Below are 12,317 nucleotides of genomic sequence, written 5' to 3' on the forward strand. Positions count from 1 at the left end.
TGAGAACTGGCTGTCCGAGGGGGTCCCTTTAAGCACAGACCTCAGGCAGCAGCCCCACACAGTAAGTCTTGACCTGGTGCCCTGCCGGATGTGGTTCGGGCCAGCCTTAAATGCGATTCAGAGTCCACTCAGTGTGGACGCGCTATTTCGAAATAGCAAAATGCTATTTCAAAATGTATTTTGTGTGTAGACGCACTATTTCAAAATAACTATTTTGAAATAAGATATTTCGAAATAACACTGTAGTGTAGACATACCCTAAGATCTTCAAGATAGGAACTTTGTCCTTCTGCCTTGCACTTGGATCCCCAACCCTGAATGAGGCCATTGGGCATTATTACAATGTAGATCAGGGAAAATAATTATTTTCACAGGGGGGGCCACTTAATGGATTTTGGTACATGATCACGGGACAGCGCCACCACCCCAGGTGCCTCAGAGGGCCTGAGTTGGAAGGGGCAGCACTGGGGACTACTGAGTTGTTTATCCCCAAGGGGTGGGGCCAGCAGCCAATGTGCTCTGGCTTCACTCCCGAGGAGTTCCCTGACACTCTCGCTGCTGCCTCTGGATCAGTTTGATACAGATGCAGCAGTGCAAAGTGGAAGCAGTGTCTGACCAGGGGAGGTCTGAGCTCCCGGACCTGGCAAGAGTTGGGACTGAGCCAAGTTGCCTGCTGCCCAGCTCCTAATTCACTTTCAATGTAGAGCCGCAGGAGGGGTAGGTCCTGGACCCATCGCAAGCCAGGACTGAGTCAGGCTGCTGGCCAGCTTGCTAAAAAATGTACTAGTGGAGGGGGAAAGAGGGGAGGAAAATGCATGTAGACCAAGGGTGGCCAACCTATGGCTCTCGAGCCACATGAGGCTCTTTGATTAAGGAAATACAGCTCTTGCTGCTTCTGAGCTGCATGCTCGGACTGCTCACGGCCAGCCGCTCTGTGCATGCGCCCCAGTGCCTGGAAAGAGGAGCATATGGCAGCGGCAGCAGCTCTGAGACCCAGGTATTAGGTTAGCCAGGGGGTGCCTGGCTCTGGCAGAGAGGAGGGAGATTGGGTTCGAGTGGCGGGGGAGGGCTGGGAGTGCCTGGGAGGTGTGGGGCACTGGGTTAGAGCGGGGGGGAGGCGGGAATACCTTAAACTCAAAGTCTTCGTGGATGCAGAATAAGGCAGCCAACACAGATGTCATATTTAAATTCCAGGGCAAAAAAGAATCAGCATGTATCTGGTTTACACTGTGTTTCTTTAAAGAAAATTCAGAGGCTATTGTTTGCCAGGCTAAAGCAATTATTCTGAGATATGAAACTCTCCCTTATTGTTTTTGAACCTCTCATATTTGCAGTCTGGGACAAACCTGAATTTTTAGAACTATAAAAAGCCATAATCTTCATAAGTAAAAAAATGAGGAAATCATACCAGAGATCAACAAGCTGGAGTGAAACAGGCACTTCAAATTGTGCTAATTTACTTCTCAGTTCAATTTAATTTTAAAAAACTTACAGGAGATAATAGGGCAGTAGGCAGTAGTGTTAAATTTAAAATATGTGGTGGGGATGCTTTTTTTTTTTTTAAGTGTGAGAATATTACTGCATTTTTAAAGGTTTTTTTTTTTTTTAATTTGATGTTTGTTCCTTGTCAAGTTCTCTGAAGATCTACAGACTGGCCATGAATTTTTTTAAATGACTAGAGGCTTTTTGTCCAAAATGTCCTGTAATGTTATTTTTATCACTACATTTTGTATACTATATCTATCTATCTTTCTATATATAGATCTATAAAAATAATATAGAATATGTGGCTCTTCGCACTCTATCCACCACTATTTTGGCTCTTCATCTCTAACTGGTTGCCCATCCATGGTGTAGTCTATAGCATTAACCTATAAGCTTTTGCTTATCAGTTAATTAACTAAACTATGACATCCCTACTTCTCACCTGGCCCCAAACTGCTCAGGTGAGAGAGGGATGGGGTACTCCTTCCTCCCCGAAGGCACTCTGCACTCTGAACCCCTCTTCTCCAGCCCCACCACAGAGCAATGATTTAAATGAAGAAAAACAAAATTAACTGATTTAAGAATCTGAGCAACGCCAGGTAAATCTTTTAGTAACTAATATATATTACAGTATTTTTCTCAAAATATGTAACCACTTGTAAACAGGTAATTGAACTATCATAACACTCACTGAAAATATCTCATGTAGATCATTAGTATTAGTTATATTTAATAAAATTCTCAGAATTAACATATACATTTTCTTCAATTCAGGAACCTCCATAAAACAAAGAAAGGCACTCGATTTCTTTCATGATTTGCAGCTGCATCAATCCCATCAGGAAATAGGCAACAGGAAATTCTTAGCATTCTGAAGAGAAATCTAAGGATGTGGGTCTCATCATCCTTTTTTCCTAAAAATGCTTTTTGATTGTCTAAATGATATTTGTACCAGAACTAATTTTTAAAAAAAACTTATTACTTTATTTACATGTTCTATAGCCACAGGCCTCATTAAGTTGTTAACAAGCAGTTAGAAATACATTTTTGTAAGTTGCCATCCTTTTTTCGTCCCCTCCCCTATCTCCAAAATATAAATCAATAAAGAAAGTTGACACCTATGGATGAAATCAAGCCAAGTACTCTAGTTATTTGAAAATATGCCTTCATAATATCCAACTGCTGTGTTATTTGTGTTTCTAACTATAGCTCTTGCATATATAATTCCATTATATTTTTATAAATCAGCGTTTTGAAAAATGCTTTTGAACCATTAATATATTTTCCTGGTTAAAATTCTTTGAGATGTTCTTAACAAGAGTCTTAGATAATGAATTTGGGCAAACTCTGGAACAGTCTTTACAGTATTATCATTCTCATTAATTTTCAGAACTACCCACTGTGTTGAGATGATTGTCATGGGCCTAAGACTTCAATTTGGCTAAATATTTTTGCATATATTTCAACATATAAGTAACTAACAGATGTTTAAAATGCAAGTTCACATTCTAGAAATAGTTAAATATTTACTATACTATCATAATTTGTTTGCTGCACTCATTTTTATTTTGTTTTTAATCTTTAAACACTCCTTCAGTATCCTGGCTGGCTGTACACAAAAAGCTTTAAAATGCCTTTACAAGAAAATATAACACACTGGATTTAGTAAATACAGCTGTGCTTTTAAATAAGAAAAAAAAAAGCATTTAAAGTACCAGAAATGAAAAAGAAAAAAGAAATCACTTAATGCACAGAAACCTAATATTTATGTAAGGTCCATACTTTACGTAAATTGTTATCCTACAAACATCTTTCAAATTCATATTTTGCTTTGGTTTTAGAAAACAATGACAAACCCTATGGTGTTAAATCTTTACTACAAAGCTGTATTAAAAGAAAACAATATCACTTTTTAAAAAGTTAATGCAGAGTACGTACAGTCTCTTACTTCAGTAGGGCTCATTCTTTTTCTTTTTTCTCCCTCCCCCAGCTTCTTTTTTTTTTAGGTTATCTTTGAAGACTGATTCTGTTTCCATTGTTTCATCCTTTAGCATTCACATATCAGAGCAATAAGTATTTCATTACTGGTTTATCTGTCCAGAGGCTTGAGAAGCAGTAACAATTAACCCTCCCTTCACAGTGATTGATACAGGCTTTGCTTTCAATTTGTTCCACTACACAGATCATGAAATTCTGAATGCGATCATCCTTACTGACCTACACTTTCAAACACACGGCTACAATGAGATGAAAGTAATTATTAAAAGGAACACAGGACTACTCAATGCTGAAACAAAGTCTTTAAAAAATCTTTAAGATGACCTTTCTTAAAATTGGAAGTATTTGATGTGAAATAAAATGATGGATTTGCTTCATAATCTGGAAATATTACATTCAAAATATATCAACATATGTTATGATTATACCAGGGCTCAACTCTGCAACACTGACCTCAATAAGACTGATCACTTACTAAAACACAGCAAGATCAGGTCCTATCTATTCCTCAAAGGGTTTTATTTTACACCAGTACCAATTAAAACATGGTGTGAGACTTGTCAACTAGTTTAATTACTATGCTACTATGACTGTTTCATAAAGACATGGTATTTCTTTTGAAGACACTGAACTTCCTGATTCACGTAACTATATAAATATGCTCAGCAAAAAAAAAAAAAAAAAAAAAAAACAGATCTCAACAAGGAATGAAGAACAGAGAAGCAACAGTTTTATACTATAACACAAACTGAACTAAAACCTACAAACCTACATATAACGACTGCACTGCAGTGGGAAACAGTTTTCAAAAACTCTCAAAAAATAAATATTCATCCCTCGAAATCGATACATTCTGAGGAATATAAGTGATTGACAAAGGAGTGTAGTAATTCCAGAACTATTTAAAATAAGGGTTGAAGTCAAAGAAAACCAGAATAGAAAACTGCAGCAGAATGTTCCTACAGGCCTCAGGGTCTAATCACAAAACAGAGTGATGGAGATGAACCAATACTGCATGGATTAGTGATGAATTATTTTGAACTATAATCACATGCCAGCACACTGGGGAGGTAAAACTAGCTATTACTCACAAGTTGATTTGCAGATAAGTAATATAAAAATTGAGAAAAAAATCCTAAATTAAGTCATGAGATTAATGGAAATCTAAAATGTTGCTACACTTCAAGTAACAGTCTATTTAATGTCTTTTGTATACTGCTTAATATTGAGTATTTACACAGTATAGTCTGCAAAGTGCTTAGACTAAAGCAAGTTTAAATTGCCAACTCTTCTGTAAATCAGTACCTGATAACAATATGTGTCAACATAATTTAATGTGAAGATGCAGACCTAAATTTATCACAAATGCACTCTTTTCATATTAGGAATTTACACAAATGCATATAAATTTATATATAATACTAATGAAGGGTTTAATTCCCCTTAGTCCACCTGTAAAGCAAAATAATACTAAATTAAGATTCAACATTAGGTTTCTTTTACTGTAGAAAAAAATGTAAGAGCTAATTTTGCAAGAAAGAAAAATCAAAACTGCTATTCACACAGATTCCTGAGATTCTTATGAACAGACTGTTTAAATGAAGAGCACTTTAATCAGTAGAGGAATCCTCACGTTTCTAATGTCTTGCTGTGCATTCTGCAGGTTATAGTAGCAGCTGGTAGAGGTCATATATCTTTTGTGAGCATCCCAAAAAGGCTCACTGCCAGACTGTTAAATTATGAATAAGCAATGAACAAAAGAATGCAGATACGGTGGTGACAAGATAATCCAAGCAAATTTATCTATGACAAATTTCACAGGATTAACAAATTACATTTACACAAAACAATAAAAATGTGCAAAAAATGATGAGCCTACTTTTCCCTCACAGCATCAGTTTAAAAAGTCACCATCCCAGTGCATTTAAATGTAATTTTATCTAAAATAAGACATTTACAGCATGATGAAGACAACCATATAACATTATTTTCTTTCAAGCAACCACACATATATAGTGTAGGCAATATATATGTGCATACAGTAAACTATAGCTATAATACATCATTGTGGAATTATGTGAAAAGTTTTCCCTTCAATAAGCATCATAGCAAATACAGAAGAGTACCAACTGTCACATGCTCCATTTGCTTGGAAAGAAGAACATATTTTGCCCATTGTTAGTCATTTTTCCACATTAAAACTGTTCAATGTAAATAGGAAGAAAACAAACAGCATAATAAATGATAACTTCCACACAAAATATAAGTCCTGAATAGAGTTAAAATAACTGTTTTATAATGTTGGAAAAAGTAACAAGGTAATATCCATCCCATAATTTCTTGGAAGATGTAGCAAAGTCTAAATAACCTAATTACTTTATATTGTCAAAAGGATCCCAAAAACATATACTCCATATGTCAAGTCACTCTCCTATTTTGGATTTAGTGTTTAACTCTATTCTATTATCTGAAAACCTGGTCTTGAGAATATAAAATTACACTTTGAGCAAATTAGTGCTAGAATGCATGGAATAAGTGTTTCCAAACTACAAGTCCATAGAAAATGAAATTAGATTTTATTAACAAAAAAAATTAAAATTGAGAGCAAAGTCAGTGTCACTACAATAAAAGAGTAACAGTAATAAAAGGAACAGAATTTATGTTTAAAAGATTCAAGCACTGTTATACATTTTCCACAACTAGTCTAGTTTAAGATATGTACTTTCTGGCAATTCAGTTTATTTTTGTTTTTTAACATGAAACAGTTGTTTAGTAAAAATACAACTTTAGTAAAATTGGTCCTCTTCAACACTATGCATCATTTACATATCAAATGTATGCTCTTCTTACAGAACACTGCCTACAAACAGGAAACCTAACTATTAAAGTGAACATCCAATTAATTACAGTACTTTAGTAAAATACTTGGATCCTTCAAACACTGATACTTGAGCACCATTTATCTAGCTCATTCAGCCATTGAAAAAAATACTGTACTTTTTATTTTACAGAAGAAATACAATTTATATAGTAAATCAGAGCAGTGACTCACAATGAATAAAGAAGGCTATTCTATGCATCTGTGTCTCTTTGGTATCTTTTACTAGTTCCCTACAACTAAAAACAGATTTTTTTCTTATTTTTTTCCAGAACCTCTTGTCAGTGGAACAAGTTTTGAAGCAAGTGTATCAATTCTATATCCAATGATACGCTGACAAATATGAACAATTTCTGCAGTCATGAAGGATCAGGGATAATCAGCAATGGCAACAAGTCTTTTTTTATCCCAAAGCCAGCACTTTAAGACTCAGTCATTCTGCCCTTTTTACTGACCTCAGCCTTGACCTACAGAGACTGCCTACCTACAAGAAGTTTTTTCCTCACTGTGACATACTGAGTCTCTATTCTCCTCTAAAGAGAGATAGCTAGTCCTTCCAAAGCCTGGCAAATTATTATTTTGCTAAATGGACTGCAATTCTGAGAACATCATGCATCTAGGACTCGAATGAACAAAACTTTAAATCAGCAAGTTCTCCCAATTCTTCAATGTGATATAGAAACAAGACAAAATACAAAGCTATCCCTCCCCCCTAGCTTATATAATGTGCAATATATGTGAGGAATATCACAGGCTTAATATACATTTTCCAGTTTATTCCAAAAATATCAACCCAAAACCAGTATTATTCTATTAAGTTTTAAAACACTATAACCAAACATTTAATGAACCCCTATTATTTAGGCAGGCAAAACTTCCAAGCTGGGATTTTCAAGTGAGCCTACAGCATTTAGGTCCCCAAACCCACTGCAACTGAACATGGTAACTAAGCCTCTTAGGTGCCCTGGAAATTCCCAACCTCAGGGAGTTCACTGAAGATTACATACATGTATACTATTTAAACTGTATTCTGAACATTGATTATACACATAAACCTATGAGCCCTGATTTTAATGAAACGGTAGTCTTTCATTTTAATTACTTAATTCATTTGTAATATTGGTTCAGTACTATGTTAACAGAAAATGTTGATTTCCATAACGAATATAAAATACAACCAGCTGTTCCTTCAGAGCATTTTCTTTCAATGAGAAGTTTGTGTGTGTATGAAGCCTCAAGCTCTTAAAGGAGGCAATGTGGCCAAGTGATAGAGAAGCAGACTGAGTCAGGAACCCTGAGTTTTATTCACTGTTCTAGCATTAACCTGCTGTATGGGCTCTGCTAATTCTTATTATTTGATAGGCCTTAGTTTATCCATCTGTAAAATTGACATATTAATACACCTGTCCCTTTTAAACCACTCTGAGCTCTAGAGATGAAAACTTCCACAAAAATGCTAAATATTAAGTGTTGCTTGGATGTAATGTAATATCAACAGAAGCTCCCAGAGCAGATAGAGGACAGCAGAAACTCTAAGAGTACAATTTCAACATGCAAAAATAGGGAAATTCAGCACTGAAAATGAAAAAGCGTGCTATGAAAAGAACCAACCACAAAGCAAGCCTATTCATTTAATAAGCCATTTAATTACCACCGATTTTTCCTCACATGAAGTTACGTAATATAACCTGACCTTTAATGTAATTTTGAATTTTGCCTGTGTAAGGAACACATGTCAGAAACTATATAAACTTCAATATTTAGGCCTATCAGATTGGCATTACTATTGTCTTGGAAGCCCATTTGACATAGGACTACTCCATTTTTATTTCAGAATTTCTTGCACAGCCCAATCCTGCTCTTAATCAAGTCCATGAGAGGTTTACCATTGACACCAATGGGAACAAAATCAGACCTACAGTATTAAATGTAAAAAAAATATATTTTTGCTTTTGGTTTTCTGTAGTATTTGTATTTCCTTTGTTTTTTTAAATGAAGATAAATGAAGATATAATTTGAATGTACACACTCAAAGAAAAAATACTCTTCACAGAGAGTTCAAACATAATCCTGTTCTTACCACATCATATTTTTCTAAGTAATGTTTCACAACATTATACAATATTAGTGAATATTTTTACTACTTCAAGTCCTTTGAAATCAATGGCACAAGTGTCCTATTCATTTCACTGGGACTTTGTGTATTGCAAAACTACTGCTCAAGCTGGTCACAGAACAATGCACTAGTCATATAAGACACATCAGCTACCCTTTTATCTCTACTGTTCTGCATCTCCATATGCAATAGTATAACTAGTTATTCTTATTATGTGAAGTTCTGTTAAAAGTAACACTACAAGCACCTCATTGACACTATTAGGACTTTGCATGGCAAAAACAACATGCAGTAGTGTTATATAAACACAGAAAGATGTTGCCTATAATGAAAAATACTTTATTTAATGTCATTTCTTCTAAATATCAAAAATGCTTTGGCAGCAATGAACTAATTTCCAAGTTTTTAAAAAAGCAACACTGAGAAAGAAATGTCTTGGCTAAATACATTAAAAAATGTGTTTCTTACTGTAAAACAAAATTCCGTGCTGACAAATTGTGCGCCAAAATTTCAACATAATTAATTCTGAACCCACTATAGCAGATTCTGAAATCTCACCTTACCTGAGTAACTCTTACACCTTTAAGTGGTTGTTCCATTGACTTTAACAGGAAATTACTCCAAAGGGCCTACTTGTAAGAATTAAGACATATTAGATCCACTTTCAGGATCTGGGCCAGCATCATTAAACCCCAAAAAATCAATTAATTGATGCATATAAAATGAAAATCAGCTATTCTGTACAGGGGCCCAATCCTGCAGTCAATAAACCAATGGCAGCGTTCCCATGGACTTAAACAGAGGCAGGATTAAACATAAAATGTTATGAAAGTTACTAGAATTAGTTGGCATGCTCAATTTCACATATTCAAAAATTTCACACATTCCCCCCCTACATAAAATGATGAAACCAATTATTTTTTAAAATAAAGATACCTTTTAACCATGTTAGTAAAAAAAAGAGGCTGGAATTATAAACATTGTTTTTTGTCACTTTTCAACAACTGTTTTACATTATTTTTTCAGTGAATTTCACATATGGTACTAACATGTATGCCAAGTTTCAAACCAAATACAATTTGAAACTGCCAATACATTACACTCTGAAATTCAAGCACTGAAAAGAAAAATGGGGATACTGCTGTACATCATAAACATGATGTTCTGTTACAAACATCCATGCTTCTGGTATTGTAGTAAATTGATAGTTTTAATGTAGTAACTTTGTTTTGAATATCAAATTATTGGACTAAGAAGCAATGTTATAATTATTGAGCGTAAACATATTTCTACATAGCACCATTAGCTTGGTATCAAACAAGTTAAAAGCCTACTACTTCCAGCAAGAAAAAAATATATATAAAATAAAGAACATTGCAGCACACAAAACCTTGTTATTCAGAATCCCATCAGTTACTGAAAATATCTAATATAAGTTTTGTTGATCAATACTCTCATGTAAGCCCTAAATAATATATGATTCCAGTGGGGAAAAATACAGCAAATCAAATATGGTGGGAGAATATTTCAAATTATAAACAGTGGTATGACTGCTAATCCATAAATCAGAAATCAGAAAGATTGTAGTAATGTGGGAGGGCTCTATTTAATAAAGGTCATTATAACTCCTGGCTCTAGAGCTATAAGATCTAATATCCTCTCTGGTAGCTCTATGATATGCCCATGCATTACTGTTCTTGTTGACAGTCTGTTGCCTTGGAAATATTTCATTATTTCAGTTTTTTCCATTTGTAGACCCTTGGCCTTGTGATATGAAGGCCACCCTATTTCATATTTTCTATTATCATTTAAGCAATCTTCTGGAGCTATTTATATAAAAGCAAGTGTTAGACAATGCATATCACCATTTATCACTGTTGTGTTTAAGCTTATACTTTAGAAAGAAATACAAAAATGACTAGTTTTTTCTTTACTTTAAACCAACACCACTGCAATACTGTGATACGCTTTACAAATAAGCACTGATACACTATATGCATGACACTTCTATTTAATCATCTTGGATATATATCCACACAGCTGAAAGATCCTAGGCTGGTACTGTAACTGCATGATTTGCAGCATACCCGATTTTAAAAGAAATTCCAAGTTTAAGTGCATAACACTGAAAATAATTCAGTCACTATCTAAACAGGTAACACAAAGTTTTAAAATGATTCATGTAGTATTAATACCTAATAGCAACATAAAATATCTTAGAAAGAGATTTTAAAGCACTGTCCTGCTGTTTGCAGTATTTTAATACATTCCATCTAAATACTGTGTAAATGAAGAATAGACAACGTACAGATTGTTTACTCCCGTGGTTCTAAATTTTGAAAACAAGTGTATTTAAGAAATAACTAAGAAAACAGTGATTGCAGAAGCCATTTTTTTCAAATCACAACTCAGAGAAGATTTACAAAGTTATATGCAGGAAAGTAGTGAAACACTATATAAGTTTTAAGAAAATGCACTTCAATGTATATTTACTGAAGCACAATTACATTTTTCCCAAAGTTTTTTCTACAGAACATACAGCATGACACATACATTTCCCAAATAAAAACAAATCAATGTGTACACATAATATTATTACTTAAAAGTGTTCAGGCCATTGTAAACAGTGATAACCAAGCAAAGCTTCAGGGCACAAAACTGTCTGGACACTAGACTTAGTTTGTGACTATTAGTGTTCTAGGAGTTTAGTCTACTTGTTCCTCTGAAATGAATACTCCTCCCACTCTCTACAGGCTAAAACTATTCTGATCCAACCTTTAAAATGACAGCATCAGAGCTGAACAAGAAGATGCTATTAAAGGGCATTAAATTAAATACAGTGTATCCTCCTACAACTTCAATCAGAATTTCAGACCAAGTGTTATTTAGTTTAGCTCTCAAGTGGAGCAGAATAACAAATTGCGCACTTTGATTTACCTTCTCCGAATGCCAAATGGAGACAGGTGATAAAGAAAGCACTCATGCACAAGCTATGAAGTTTCCTCTAGAAATTAATTCTATCTTCAAGATTCCTATCTCAGAGAAATTCCCAAAATGGCACACAAATATGCTTCTGCTGGAGAGATTACTGAAGCTGTCCTGGCAAATACATTTATTACTAATATAGTACCAGGATCAGAAAGACAGCAAAACTGTATATGAGAAAAAAAGGACTGATATTTATATGTCATTGTTTTTCTTGCAAACGAAGAACTCTACAGAAAAAGGAAAAAAAACTATGCTGCTTTGGTGTTATCATATACAGTCAAAATGCCTATGCAGCCACTGGAGAAAAATGTTGAATGTTTTTTGCTGAAGAGAAGGCGAAACATAAATCAGGCCTTTGATTTCTGGATTTTTAACAAAAGGTGCACATTACACCTATATCCAAAGACAGCTCCCTCTGTCTTTACCTGCACTATCAATGTCCAACAGTTAATATAAATACTTTACTGATGATTATATAACATACAGTTGTCCAAGGTTTTGTAATACTCAGTCAATTGCTTCATTGCAAAAAGTACTGAAATTTCCATAAAATCTGTAGTATGTTTGCCATCACATTTTAAAAATACAAGTTTTAAATTAAAAGCGTAAAATAAAAACTAATCACAAATTATTTTATGTAAATGTTTTTCAGAGCAACTTGTACTGCAAAATATAAATCTGATAGCAAGACCCCATTACTTTTAAAAGCTGTCTAAATGTTAATTTCCATTTTGCAACTAACCAGGCACCTTCTTCACCCTCCCATTCACCCCAAATTCATTGATAATGCTGAGGAAAGCACAAAACAAACAAAAAACTTTGGCTGCCCTCCTGTGGGGCATGTATCTTAGT

At 34.5% G+C, this 12,317-nt stretch overlaps 1 protein-coding gene across 5 annotated transcripts in view; it reads right to left on the reverse strand.

Moving 5' to 3' along the window:
- The window catches only part of NPAS3 (neuronal PAS domain protein 3), an 888,952-nt gene that overhangs the window by 870,848 nt on the left and 5,787 nt on the right, over positions 1–12,317 (reverse strand). The gene's annotated exons all lie outside the window — the stretch shown is intronic.

The sequence above is a fragment of the Pelodiscus sinensis genome, chromosome 4, assembly GCF_049634645.1.
Source record: "Pelodiscus sinensis isolate JC-2024 chromosome 4, ASM4963464v1, whole genome shotgun sequence".
NCBI lineage: Eukaryota > Metazoa > Chordata > Testudines > Trionychidae > Pelodiscus > Pelodiscus sinensis.